This window comes from Pan troglodytes, chromosome 9 (genome assembly GCF_028858775.2).
Source record: "Pan troglodytes isolate AG18354 chromosome 9, NHGRI_mPanTro3-v2.0_pri, whole genome shotgun sequence".
Classification (NCBI taxonomy): domain Eukaryota; kingdom Metazoa; phylum Chordata; class Mammalia; order Primates; family Hominidae; genus Pan; species Pan troglodytes.
This window is the reverse complement of record NC_072407.2, coordinates 14,471,566-14,487,053: the sequence shown is the minus strand read 5'-3', so window position 1 is coordinate 14,487,053 and position 15,488 is coordinate 14,471,566.

The window sequence follows — 15,488 nt, the reverse complement described above, 5'->3', positions numbered from 1 at the left end:
GTATCGCTTGGGCCAGAGAGGTCAAGGCTGCGGTGAACCATGATCACGCCACTGTGCTCCAGCCTACATGACAGAGTGAGACTCTGTCTTAAACAACAACAACAAAAAGCGTATCAATATAGATTCATTAATTGTAACAAATGGACCATGCTAATGTAAGAGATTAATAATAGGGGAAAGTAGGAGGCTGTGTGGGAACTCTCTATACTATTTGCTTAGTTTTTCTATATTTCCAAAACTACTCTAAAAATAAAGTATATTAATTTTAAAAAAACTCTACAGTAATTCCCTAGTTCCCAAAGGACAAAGGACAAACAGCATTTGCTTAGGACATTTTCCCAAGTGAATTTCTTATTCTTCTCATGCCTCCAAATTACACCCTAGTCACACTGAACATTTTACTTTTCCTTGGACATTCTAGACCCTTTTATGCCTCTGAGCCTTTTCATATGCTGGTCCCTCTACCTAGAATGCCATACTCTGCCCTTCTCAGCTTAGCTAACATTTCAGTTATTCAACTCAGTGCTTCCCCACCTCTCCCAGTTGACTTCTCCTGTGTCATCCTACAGCTCTTAAACATTCACACACTCTCTACTCACAACAAACTCTAGAAGAGCAAGCTGCCCAGGTCAACCATCTTCCCTTTATTCCCAAGGTTCAAGCATCTAGTCAAACCATCTCCATCTTTTAAATTTTCCAGGCAGAAGCCAGACGAAAGTCCAATATGGACCCTCCCACCACACAATGGCAGGAGATACATAACAAGTTCTCAGGGTGGTCCTGTTTAATCCCTTCTCTCTTGACCTGAGATACTAGGAAAAGCACTCAGCCTTATTCCTCAGGGTTGATGCAAATACAACTCACTGCACAACTTTTCCAAATAAATCCTCTTTACAAATCCTCTCCTTTTTAATGCATCTGATACCTTTGATATAGGAGAGAAGTTTAATGAATCATGTCAGTTTCAGGTGTCTACTCTGAATACCTACAGATTGGGCACTTGCTTTCATCTGATATCTAGCATACTGTGCTGGATATGTCTGCGTGCTTCAGTGTCCTTTCCCGCTCCTTTCTTTGTACCTTCCTGTGCTACAGAGGCTGGAAGGTTAAAAACTTCAGATTCTTTGCAGCTAGGATACTAGATTCAATTAAGTGCCCTCACATGAGATTTGGAATGTATAACTGGGATGGAGGCCATCACCCTGCTACCATTTCCTCCTGGCGGTTGAGATCATGGGCACGTGAGGTGGGCAGTTGACCTCAGCTTTTCACTGACTCAATTGTGACGAGGCAGCTATGATGGCCATGGCAGAGCCAACAGAAGAGGCATCAGCTTCACAGTCCCCAGACCACAGGCAGTGCATTCTTAAATACATTAGTTCTAGTGGCAGCCCCAACTCCAGCTACTCCAGCTCTTCCAGTGATTTTGAAAGCACCTAACTTTCTATATTAAATCTTTCTCTGCTTAAAATATCTACAGTAGTTTTTATACTTGTGTTAGTTTGCTAGAGATGCCATAACAAAATTCCACAGACTGGGTGGCTAAAACACCAGAAATTTATTTTGTCACAGTTCTGGAGGCCAGAAGTCCAAGAATAAGGTGTCAGCAGATTTGGTTCTCCTGAGACCTCTCTCCTTGGCTTGCAGATGGTTGCCTTTGTGCTGTCCTCATATGGCCTTTCCCTGTGTGGGTGCATTCTTGTTATCTTTCTGTATGTCCTAATCTCCTCTTCTTATAAGGACCCTAGTCAGATTGGATTAGGGCCTATCCTAATGACCTCATTTTAACTAAATTTCTTCTTTAAAGGCCCTATCAAGATTTTTGTTTTTGTTTGTTTGTTTAGAGATAGGATCTCATTGTGTCACCTCGGCTGGAGTGCAGTGGCATGATCATAGCTCACTGCAGCCTCCAGCTCATGGGCTCAAGTGATCCTCCCACTTCAGCCTCTGTATTAGTCCATTTTCACGCTGCTATGAAGAACTGCCTGGGCCAGGTGAGGTGGCTCATGCCTGTAATATCAGCACTTTGGGAGGCCAAGGCAGGCAGATCACGAGGTCAGGAGACCGAGACCATCCTGGCTAACATGCTGAAACCCCATTTCTACTAAAAATACAAAAAAATTAGCCAGATGTGGTGGCACACACCAGTAGTCCCAGCTACTTGGGAGGCTGAGGCAGGAGAATCGCTTGAACCCAGGAGGTGGAGGTTGCAGTGAGCTGAGACTGCGCCACTGTACTCCAGCCTGGGTGACAGAGACTCCATCTCCAAAAAAAAAAAAAACACAACTGCTTGAGACTCGGTAATTTATAAACAAAGGGGGTTTAATTGACTCACAATTCCACATGGCTGGGGAGGCTTCAGGAAACTTACAATCCTGGTGGGAGGAGAAGCAAACACGTCTGACATGCCAGTAGGCGAGAGACAGCATGTGTCAGCACAGGAAAAGCTACCATTTATAAAACTATCAGATCTCATGAGAATTCACTCACTACCTTGAGACCAGCATGGAGGAAACTGTCCCTGTAATCCAATCACTTCCCACCAGGTCTCTCCCTAAACACCTGAGAATTACAATTCAAGATGAAATTTGAGTGGGGACACAAAGCCTAACCATATTAGCCTCCCAAGTAGCTGGGGTTTTAGGCATATGCCACCACACCCACTAAGGGCCCTATCACATTCTGAGGTGTTGGGAGTTAAGGTTTCAACATATGAATTTGGGGACTGATATGGTTTGGCTCTGTATTCCTACCCAAATCTCATCTCGAATTGTAACCCCCACATGTTGCGGGAGGGACCTCGTAGGAGTGAATGGATCATGGGGGCAGTTTCACCCATGCTGTTCTTATGATAGTGAATTCTCATAAGATCTGGTGGTTTGAAAGTGTTTGGCAATTTCCCCCACCCTCCATCTCCTGCCACCATGTCAGATGTGACTGCTTCCCTTTCCACCATGACTGTAAGTTTCCTGAGGCCTCCCCAGCCATGCAGAACTGTGAGTCAATTAAACCTTCTTTTCTCTATAAATCACCCAGTCTCAGGTAGTTCTTTAAAGCAGTATGAAAACGGACTAATACAGGGAGACACAATTCAGTCCATGCCAATAGCCTTTCCTGAAGGCTGATACACATATCTCTACTTTAACATCTTTAACGAATGAATGAATGAATGAATGAATGAACAAATGTGGTAGAGCGTCACAGCAAAAGTCCTTTCCCTAGTCAATTTCTTCTCTTCATAGAGGTTGCTGGAATTTCCTTCCAATCTCCCTTCCCTGCATCATTTTTTCTCCTGCAGTTCTTATGGAAGGCAAAAGAGATTAACTGTTAGGATATTAATTAACTATTGCTGCTTAGCCATATTACCACAAGTTTAACTGCTTAAAAGAGCGCAAGTTTATTATCTCAGTTTCTGTGGTTCAGGAGTACAGGTTTGACTTAGCTGGATTTTCTGCTTAGGGTCTTAGAAGGTTGTAATCAAGGTGTCAGCCAAGGCTGTGATCTCATCTGAGGCTGGTCTAGGGAAAGATCTGCTCCAAACACACTCAGAATTCAGTTGGCAGAATTCTGTTTCCTGTGGTTGCATTAATAAGACTCAGGGATTCAGTCTCATGGTGGCTGTCAACCAGTGGCCACCCTCAACTCTTAGAGGCTGCCCACAGTTCTTTGGCATGTGGGGCTCCCAACATAGCCAACTGCTTCCTCCAAGCCAAGAGAGCAGTTCAGTAAGACAGCACTAATATTCATATCATACGCAGCATAATCAATAATCACATACAATTCACCGTCTTTACTATATTCTGCTAGGTAGAAAAGGCACAGGCCACATCCACACTCAAGGAGAGGGGATTATACCAAGGTATGAATTCCAGAGGTGAGGTTTCATGAAGGTCACCTTAAGAGTCCTTCTGCTTCTTCATGGTTTCTGTTTTTTGGCCTTTTCCTCTTTCTCCCTCTGTCAGGGTCTCTGTGGTCAGACCACATGGCCCACCTGATGGCCACGGAAGAAAGGAAGGGGCAGTGGACCCTCACCCAAAGTAAGTGCCTCTTCTATCACACACTGCCCGAGCAGGAGCTGCCGGAAGGCAGAGAGCCCATCAATTTTCCTATCCTAGGTCCAAGAGTGGCAGAAGAACTTTGGTTATGATGAGAGTCTCAGCTGCCTGAACATCTCTTGGCTGCTGCTCCAAGCTCCAGGGAGCCCCACAGGAGAGAAAATTATAGTCCTTTGTATTTAATCAAGGCCCCAGAGCACATGGCACACTCCCCTGTAGTAGACCCTAACACAGAGAACCTTGTTCCAACACCATAAATGTGCTTATTTTGTGACCTCTATCAGATTCCAAGTCTCTGGAGGGCCAGGCCCTTGCCCAGTTTTTCTTTTTAATTCCTCAATGTTCTGACGCAAGGTCTGGCATATGGTGGGTGTTTAACATACATTAGGAAGAATGGATTAGGCTGGGCATGATGGCTCATACCTATAATCCCAGCACTTTGGGAGGCCAAGGTGGGAGGATTGCTTGAGCTCAGGAGTTTGAGATCAGCCTGGGCAACATAGTAAGACACTATTTCTACAAAAAGTACAAAAACTTACTGGCTGTAGTGGCACCCACTTGGAGTCCCAGCTACTTGGGAGGCTGAGGTGGGAGGATCACTTGAGTCCAGGAGGTCAAGGCTGCAGTGAGCCATGTTAGCACCACTGCACTCCAGCCAGGCAACAGAGCAAGACCCCGTCTAGAAAAAAAAAAAAAGAAGAATAGATTAACTCCATAATTTGAAAACAAATGATTCTTATGTCAGAATCTAATGAATTTAAACAGATAATGTGTTAAACACTTAGAAGAGACTAAGGTTCATGCAATGAAATTCTACTGAATAATAGAAAGGTAGCCAAAATAGATTAAATTAAAAAATGAAGTTGCACATGATTATGTTTTTTGTAAAAGAAAAAAATATAATTTTGGGTATTGATAATGATGATAGTTGGCATAATGTATATTGTCAATCATAGTTGACATTTTATTTTCCTGTAATGTGTGACATTTTCACTTAAAACAACGAAAAGGAATATAAAGAGCACTGAGATCCCAAGTGGTTCATCAGTGAATCATGCCTCATTTCCTTCTTTTAAATTTTATTATGCTGATGATTCACAGAATTCAGTTTAATTCCACAAACATTTATTGAGAGCCTATTACGTGCAAGATACTGGGTAAGTGCCAGGCCACCAGGGTGGAAATGCTAGAGTCAGTGTAACTTGATTTCATAAAGAAAATACATAATGCATCTCATGATCCAGTGATGGATAAGGTGGAGAGGGAAAGTGGTATAAAAGTACCATGAGGCCAGGCATGGTAGCTCACATCTGTAATCCCAGCACTTTGGGAGGTCGAGGCAGGCGGTTCACTTGAACCCAGGAGTTCAAGACCAGCCTGGACAATATGGCAAAACCCCATCTCTACTAAAAGTACAGAAATTATACAGGCATGGTGGAGTGTGCCTGTAGTCCTATCTACTTAGGAAGCTGAGGTGGGAGGATCACCTGAGCCCTGAAGGTTGAGGCTACAGTAATCTGAGATCATGCCACTGCACTCCAACCTGGGCAACAGAGTGAGATCCTGCCTAAAAAAAAAAAAAATATATATATATATATATATATATATGGTTTGGCCACTGACTGAATAGCTATACACACACTCACTCTGTCACCCAGGCTGGAACAAGGGCAGTGGAGTGATCACAGCTCACTGCAGCCCCAAGCTCCTGGGCTCAGGCAATCCTTCTACCTCAGCTTCCCAAGTAGCTGGGACTACAAGCACATATCACCAGACCCAACTGATTTTATTTCTAATTTTTTGTAGAGATGGGGGTCTCACTTTGTTTCCCAGGCTGGTCTTAAACTCCTGGCTTCAAGCAATCCTCCCACCTCAGCCTTCAAAACTGCTGGGATTACAGGCATAAACCACTGCACCTGGCCCTAGTCAATATTTTTATACGTGTCTTAAATGATGAAGAAGGTAAGCACAAAGTTTAGAGTAATAGCTAACAGACAAAATAAGCAAGATGCAAAATAATCTGACCAGCATGACTTTCAAGAAGAATCATTGTAAAGTTCTGTATTTGGTTCAAAGAAAATCAACAACACAAATTCACAGGGATTCCTGACTTGGCAGCAGTTCATGTAAAAACAACTGGGCTTTTAATTGACCATGGATTCATTATGAGGCATTATTGGAATGTGACTGATAAAAACAAGACTAGGGCAATTCTTGACCACAGCCATAAATCTAGTGTCCCGATAAGAGGGTGGCAGCACAATCCTGTTCTGGTCAGACCACACTGGAGTTCTATTTTCATTTCTAAGCATCCATTTCACAGTTGGAACATGGCACCCTTGACCCACTTTTGTGAAGTAATGTTTTCTCACACTCCTTTTCCATCCTGTGTTCTAGCATACTCTCAAGTGCAGTATGCTAAACTAGGACAAATGAGCTCTACCCTTGTAATACAGCACAACTGCAAAGCAGTAATGTCATGTGAATCAAGTTCCTTCAGATTTCAGTCATGTCAGCTTTTTGTTAATTTTTCTTTTATTGCAGTCTCCTCTCCCTGGTGACTTAGGCTAAATCTGGGGGTAATGAAATGACCGAAATCTGACTTACAGCCACTGTGTGTACTCCAAATGATTCCTCCTTCCTATTAGTCATAACATAACCCTTTGTCCTTGAACCAGGCTGCTCTGCCTAGTTTCCTGTTCTTCATGCAAAAACTCCAAGAAACCAGCCTTGCCAACCTCCGATAGGAGTCTAAAGCTACCATTTAGTCTGAAAACTGAGATCTGTGCTACACTTGAATGCAAAGTCATCAGAATTAGCTTACACAAGTTCCCCTTTCTCCCTCTGGCATATACTTCCACTCCTTTGCCATCCCAGCTTTGACTTCCCTTTCTTCTTCAGCCCTAATGAGAACTGGGAGTGAGAAAAAATGTAAGGAAGAAAGGAGGAAAAAGAAGAAAGAGAGGAGAGATTAATCTCGATCCCAAAGATAGGTAGGACCTTTTATTATTACACCAGCAAGTCATGGTTCTCTCCTTTCTTCCCTCTTTGTCTCCCAACCCTCTTCAACATGTATACTTGCCAAGGGCTAGGGAAACCCCAGGTTACAAGATCTACTCCCTCTAAAGGGACTGATCCTAAAATTAAAGCCAGTCCAGAGGGGCCACCTTTCCAGCCCAGGCAAGATATTCAAGCCTCAAACCAGGTTAAGGTCGTGTTGGAGTCCACACATGCCCTCTTCTTCCCTATCCAACAAAGGCCTGAGAAACTATGGTCTTTTCCATTAATGCCCTTGGACTGGAAGGGCAGGGGTCATATATAAATTCTGTGCTAAATACTATGAATTTTTTTTCTGTTTTCAGCATGAGACAGATACTGTGAATGCTATATCCCATTTAATGCCCATAGTAAATCCTGTGCTATAATGTATTAATTAAGATGGCTTCCATTAAAAGGAGCAGAAAGCTCAACTCACTATGGGTTACTAAGTGAAGGAGATGATTGGTTTACACAATAGAAGTATAACAGGATTGAGGATGGGTCCATTTAGGAGTTCAACAACTTTATCAGGGAGTTCTATTTTCCATCACTCCACTCTGCCATTCACAACGAGAGCTTCCATCTAGGGCTTGCCCCTGTTTTAGTCTCAGAGTGGCTTTCTATTGCTGCTGAGACTGCATATGTCTCCCATTTTTATCTAGCAGGAGAAAGGGAACTTGTTTTTCCGGAAATAAGCCAGTAAACTTATGCAAACTCATTGGCCTGAATTGCTAGTGAGACCACATATGTGTCCCATTCTTATCTAGCAGGAAAAAGGAAATTTGTTTTTCTGGAAATAAGCCAATAAACTTATGCAAGCTCATTGGCCTGAATTAGGCCAGCACCCATCACTGGGTCCTGTAATAGTGGCCTTAAAATGGAATTGCACTAGGCCTGAGTCTTCAGGAGTGGAATGGTCTATTGGGGGAGATGTGGATACCCTAACAAAAGTCATGGTAGTTACCAAGAGAAGAACAAGGGCTGGGGGGGCAACTCCAAGGCTCTCTTAGCTACATATTATCCTATTTTTCAGAGGAGAAACTGAAGCTTGGAGATGCTGCTGTGTGTAATGATAGAGCCAGGACTCTCACCCTTCCTTCCCTACACCAGGATATCTTGAAGAAACAAACCAAAGAAAAGCCAGAATGGTCATCCCTTCACTTTCAGCCTAAAACATGTAGATAGGAAAGAGAAGCAGGGATTTCATGAGACTGGGAAAATCTCAGCCACTGTGCACCCAGGAGCTACTGAATCTACCTACTCCACAAAGCTGAGGCAGCTTTGAACCTTCACATCACCTGGAACCATGCCTAGCTCAGCAACTATTTGTAAACTGAAGAGCAGAGACTACAAAGGTATTACCCATAATGACGAGTTCTAGAGCACTGTTTTCCAAGCCCATTTTGGGTTAAATCAGAGGTGTGGGCTAGCCTGGGAACCTTGCCACACTGCATAACATTGCTTCTCCTGGGGAATGTCTTCCGAGTTCTAAAGGACAGATTTGCAAATAGACTTCTGGATTACAGCCCCATCCACTGCTGGGAACTGCCTTTGTTTGACTTGTTTATTCAGGAGAGCTTCTCTGGACTTTCACCCAGCCGCTGCCTGGCAGGAGGTGACCTGGCTTTAGCCAACATTGGGTGGGGACGCAGGAGAGCAGCTTCTGCTCAGTGCTAACTGGACACAAAGCTATACCATAGGAAGGGGGAAGGGCAGAGTATTCAAAGGCCATAAGACAGCTGGTCTTTGACAAGGGACCTCATTTAAGGAGCATGAGTCTCCCTGTCTCACTTCTACCTGGTGGAAGAGTGAGACAAAATTAACTTACATGACTTGAAAGGCTTTTGCAATTTTTGAGGGCCACTGAGTATAAATTTTCCAATAAGCAGCTGTTGGATTTTGTTCCTGCTGAGGTCTCTCACAAGGCAGCATCAGGTTTGAGTGTCATGGCCTGCCATGGCCCCACTGGCCTTGAGGGTTTCTGTGGCCTATTTTAAGCGATTTTACTGTTCATGGTCCTGGCAAACATATCCATTTTTCTGACAATATTTATAGTCTGATGTAAGTGTGAACTAGATAATGACCTTTCAAGTCATGGCACAAGGTTCTGTTTAAAGTTTTCATTTTTTTGCTCAGAACATCTGCAAGATCCTTTGACCCTTCTGCATGGTCTCTTGGAGATTTTCCTAACTTTCTGACCACTTGTGGGGATAGAGGGGTGAATGATGGGCAGAACCTTCACGTGTCTTGGGTCATGTGAGCATCTGAGCCTACAGAGAACACTCCTTTTGCTTCTGAAGCTCTTGCAGCCCGTTCTGAGAAATGTAATGCTGACCAGTTCATCTCAGGCATTTCTTTCTCTCCGGACATTATAGGATCATCCTCAAAACACGTGTGAGGGCACATACATCATCAGCTTCCCGTAGTGAGTAGTTCCTAGGACTTGGATAATATTTCAAGCTTGACATGGCTAAAACAATACCATATCTGCAGTTAACTTTAGGTGACTCACCAGAAGAGCTATTTTAAACAAATTTGTAGCGACTAAGATTACATTTGTTCTATGAAAAACAGACTGAAAGGACAAAAGGCTAATGCAATATTTTTGAAATGCTCTTTTTAAGCTCAATGAAGTCCTGCTGTATTTTCTTGACAGCATCCTAGTTACCAGGCATAACAGGAGGGGCAATAACTGGTATCTAAACCACTCAAGAAACAAGCATGTCTTGACACCATCCAGCAGGAGTATATGTTCATCAGAAGACAGGTTTGTAGAAATAGTGATGGCCATGTTCATCTAGTCACCAGGGATTCTAATGTATTCCCTTTCAAAATAATATTGGTCAGGCTAGAGCTCTGGTAGCCTTGTGAAGGGTATGGTTTACCAGTCACCTGGCCTGCCTTAAGGTCATCTTCAGTTCTCCTGGCAATTACTATACTCTCTTCTCTATCCCAGAGTGCAGACAAATTTCTGTATTTAGTTCAAAGAAAATCAACAGCACAAATTCATAGGGATTCCTGACAAAGCCAGAAGGTCAGAGCTAGAAGCAGATTGGGGCTTCTAGCTCTGACCTTTCAGCTGAGACAAGATTTCTAAGGGGAGAAGAATGAACAGATGCGAGGAATGGGGTGCTCTCATGCTACTCAAATGAAGCACAAAGGTAAACACCAACCTCATTATTCTCCTGAGAAGTTGCTTCTTTTCCTGGGGTGGGGAACCTGGGGGCAGGCAGAACCTTCAAGGCCTGAGAACTATCAGGAGACTCTTTAGGAGGCGAGGAGAAGCTGAAACCACTATCCCAACCCAGTTCTCCTGAGTTTTCCTTCCTGCTTCGGGTTTCCCACTTCATTTCCCATTGCCGTGGCATCATGTCAGCCCCTACCTGTGAGGAGATACTGACATTTCTTTAGTGTTATACAAACTCCTTCCCTGAACTCTTCTTCACATAGCTGAGATAGGCTGGAACTTTTCCAAAGCCTTTACAAAATACTGAGGGAGAACAACGGGGACACAAACAAGAAAATACATGAAGCATAAACATGGTCAAGCTTGTGCAATACGTTAACAATCATAATATTTAGGGAATGAGACACAGAAGGGAGAAATGTTGTACATAATAACCTTGTCTGATAATTTTTAGGAACTGTATATACTTTATAAGTAATACACATTTATTTTGACATATACAGTATTAATTTTGGTCCTACCATAGCATTCTAGCTCCCGTGGTTCACTCCACTTACAGACTTTCCACCTGATTAACTCTGAGACTCTTCCTTCTGTTCCTTTCTATCCCCGTCCCTCCCCAACAGGTCTCACGAACCTTCTGGGAAGAACAACGGGTGATAAGTTTGATCATTCAGTCAATAAATGTGCCAGCTATAATGCCAGACACAGTGATAAGCCATCAGTTACCTTCAATGCTTATCGATACCACTCAAATGCCTTTTCTCTTTGATAGGAGAAAAGACCAAGGGTCATTTCCTTAACACTTCTTTCTGTGTCCATCTAAAAAGTCACTTAGAATTATATGAAAACACACTTAATAGACTCAGTAATCTCTGCCAAGAAAAAGATCTTGGTTGAAAGAATTCTCAGCTACAACAATGACTGCAATCAAAAAGAACTCATTTACATACAACTGGATCTTCCCAAAGAAGGCAAAAAGGAAAATCCCACTTTCTGATTTGGAGCAGCAACAAGCCACTAATATAGTCAAGGCAAGGCAGCCTCTGTCCTCTGGATGCCTCCAATAAGATGACTAAGGGCTTTATCAAGCCCATCTAAGCTTATGACTGACTATATTAACGCTCCAGTGCTCTTTATTTGAGCTCCGAGGAGCCACTGTTTTCCTCATCCCTCTCATCATCTAACCTGAGCTCAAGTATTCTCACCTGGGTGTGATTCAAATGGAGCTAGCCTTTACTTTCCTGGACACTCGTCTTCCTTAATCTGCCTCAGTTTCCTCAAGGAAGACAAAGATAAAACATCTGGAGACACCACAAATGAACCTCATCACAAATGAACCTCAAGCTGAGAAGAGCACTTCTGAGAGGCACTTCCAATACCACCCACTGACACCCAGCAGAGAATAGTCTGTGCTTGGGGAATTTACCTACTGCTACAGTTTTCAGACATCATTGGCCCATAAAGAAAAGACACTTAAACCTATAAGCCTCCTGGGCTTTGCTCTGGAGCCTCACTGGTCAGAGCCTTGCGTGAACTCCCTTGGAAAGTTGTCTGGGATCAAGGAGTCTGCCCTTGAGTCCCAGCAAGGGATGAGGGAGGCAGGACTTAATGGACTGAAAGAGAGAAGCCACCCATGTGGTCCAACAGTTCATCCTAGGAAATGACAGTCCAGTTGGTACACAACTACATAAACTTATATTCCAAAATCCCCCAAATTCACCACCAAGGCACTTGGCTAAGATAACCAATATACAATCAACCTAGAACCGTTTCAAGAATTTATTCCTAAAGAAACAGCAGGTGGCAGCAGAGTTTTACATTTTTTTTTTTTTTACCCTTTGGACTGGAATGAAAACAAAGTGTCACGGAATAATCTCCTCATCTCTGAGTCAGCCAATTGGCCCAGAAACGGGCATATTGCCATCTTGTAACGTGAAGAGTATAGCATCTTCTCAGAGTGGGCTCTGTACACTTTGACAAGAGAATACAACATCACCCGCCACCCCCAGGCCAGAGACCTGCCTGGTTCTGCAGGCCAAGTAGGAAAATGACTGCCCCAGAATGACCAGATCACAGAGGCTGTGGCCCTGAGTTTCATATTCATTTTCCCAGTATCAAGGTGTTACTCATTTACAATGTGGAGGCCCTCAAAGAAAACTGAGTATGATTAAGTGGAAGAATGCCTAGGAATTGAGTATACACCTCACAGCATTTTCACCATCTATTATGATATAATCCATGGCAGAAATGTAGGGGCAAAAAAAAGTGGAAGAGAAAAGGGGAGTTAATAAAATCTGGTTTCTGGTGTACTTAGAGATTTAGAGATCTCTGAAAGCTGCATCACCACCCCACAGCTGCTGCAGCTTGGGCTCAGGAGCAGGCAGTGCCAAGACCACTGTCTGCTTTGGCCTCAAATACCTTCCTTGACTTAGTATTGTGCTTGGCTCCCAACTTCCAAGTTGTAGCTGGAAAGTTTCCATTGTCACCGTGTAGCACCAGAGTTTGGAACCCAAGTTTTTGCTGAATTGTTTTGCAGAGCAAATCCAGTTTTGCCTTTAAGAAGTGACTGGTCAGCCGGGAGCAGTGGCTCACGCCTGTAATCCCAGCACTTTGGGAGGCCGAGGCAGGCAGATCACGAGGTAAGGAGATCAAGACCATCCTGGCTAACATGGTGAAACCCTGTCTCTACTAAAAATACAAAAAATTAGCCGGGCGTGGTGGCAGGCGCCTGTAGTCCCAGCTACTCAGGAGGCTGAGGCAGGAGAATGGCGTGAACCCGGGAGGCGGAGCTTGCAGTGAGCTGAGTTTGCGCCACTGCACTCCAGCCTGGGTGACAGAGCGAGATTCCGTCTCAAAAAAAAAAAAAAAGAAGTGACTGGTCAGTTTGTTCCATCCCAAAATGGTGATTCAGAACTCTCTCAGACACACCTTAGACTGAGATACTTTTTTTTTTTCCCCTTAGATTAGAGAAGGGGGATTTCCTTATGTTGCCCAGGCTGGTCTTGAACCCTTGACCTCAAGCAAGGCTCCTGCCTCAGCCTACCAAAATGCTGGGATTACAGGCCTGAGCTGCCTCACCCAGGCTGAGATGTTTAATTTCCATCCAAGAGGAAACTTTCTTATCATTTAAAGTAGAAATGGAAGGATGGAAGAAGGTGGGGGTAGGGCTGGAGGAATTTTAATTGTTACTATTTTTTTTTAATATGAAACTTGTTCAGGAAAAAGATAAAGTTAAGGACCTTGTTTGCAGGATCCCAAACAGATTTTGCAAACATATATTTGTGGGTTTTCTTTTTGGAAGTAGAGTTGACAGAAAAGTGAGTAGCTTTAACTCTGTAGCAACACAACTCCTGGTGACCAAAGAGAACATTCCTGAAGATCCAGTGGAGGTAGAAGACGTTCATTTATTTACATGACATGCAGCCTCAACCCCAAACGTGTTTTTTGTTTTCTTTTTCTGCAGAAAATATGATTTTGTTCTGACAACTTAAGGACAAACTTCACAGCTCTCAGCCCAGAAAGGGTCATTTAAGATTATCTAATAAGGAAAACATTGTATAATTCCTTTGAATGTAATAAACAATATCTTTTGGGGCAACTTGCAGCAAATGTTCCAAATTTCACATCAACATTTAATTCCCCCTCTGTGCGTATGTTCTACACTCCACAAAAGATGATGTTAAAACATTTAATGCAGTGAATTGACAGCACCAGGAAAATATTTGGGCTGTCTGGAGTTGCCATTATTGGCTTTAATTATGACCTACTGGCTCTTGGGTCCTAAAGCAGCCAGAAAATGAGATATGTGTGCCAAAATATTCATTAGAATTCCCTTCTCAGTCATTGTACAGAAAGAACAAGTTTCCTTCTGGCTCCCATCTTCAGTATTTTAAGTGGAATTATTAATATGCCAGATTTTTTAAAGGATCAGTCAGTAAACAAGATTATGTGCATACCTTGTATTTTGCATTTTAAAAATCTTGAAAAGGTCAAATGTCCCCTTTGCTATCATTGTATTACTGTGAAGAAAGAATTGTTTTTGCAGCCATGGAGTTAACCGGTACTCTCCACCCAGGCCTCCTCATCCAAACCCTGCTCTCTGGAACTGACTTGATCCTATACGCTTTGGAACTGAAAGTACTGATGAAGCACAGCTTGGGTCTCCCAAGGAACTAGTCAGAAAGATGGTTTAATTTCTCCCGCTTTTCAATGTTCATTTCTCCCTGAATATAAGACCTCAGAAGGCTAGAGTCATAGAGGAAGAATCTTTGAGATCCTTGATGCCATGTCCTTATTTTAGAGATGATTAATCTAAAGAGAAATGGTATATTCACTGCTTTACCTTTGTGTTCTGGCATTGAGAAAGAGCAGGTGCTTTTTTTTTCTTTATTTTTTAAACCACAGCATCCTTAGTCGTTACTCTTAAACAGAGTTGCCATTTAATAAGCTTATACTATACTGCCAGGCAGGGGTTGTTGCTTTCATCCATGTTATATCATTCATCCTTACAACAAGCCTATAAGGTAAATATTATTATCCCCATTTTATAGCTAATGAAACTTAAGACTTGGGTTAAGAGATGTGCCCATAATTACAGGGCTAGGAGGAGGGAGAGTCTGTGTAAACTCAAGGTTGTCTAACTTCAAAGCCTATGTCCTCGACTATACCACTTCCCTGCCCCCATCCTGCCTGCCAAATGAAACAAGGCCAGACTAGAAATCAGTTGGCATATCCTGGGCTCTCACATTGCTTTAATTTTTCAAGTAGTGGGGTGAAGAAAGAGTCCTCCATAGTGATAAAGTGGAGAGAGATGCCTGTGCCCAAGCAGTCTTCACTTACCAGAATGTGCCAAGAGATAAACAGGGACCATATAGATGCAATTATCCCCTATTAACTACTTGTCAGGTTTAACATGACAGTTCACCCTGAAAGCTTTTGAAAGACTTCCCAGTTTTTAATAAAGTTGGCTGATTTGGTCCTGACAATTTGTCTTTCATTTAATAGAAAATTGGAAGGGCAATTTGGGTCAGATGCTTATTTTGGGAAAAAATAATTAGGAGTTTTGTTTTCTGTGTGTGTGTGTGTGTGTGTGTGTGTGTGTGTGTGCATGCATGCTCAAGGTCGTACAGGGCTGAAAGAGCAGATGTGGTATGAATTAAGGAAGTTTATCTGATGGTTGTCTATAGTGGCACAGATGATGGGGT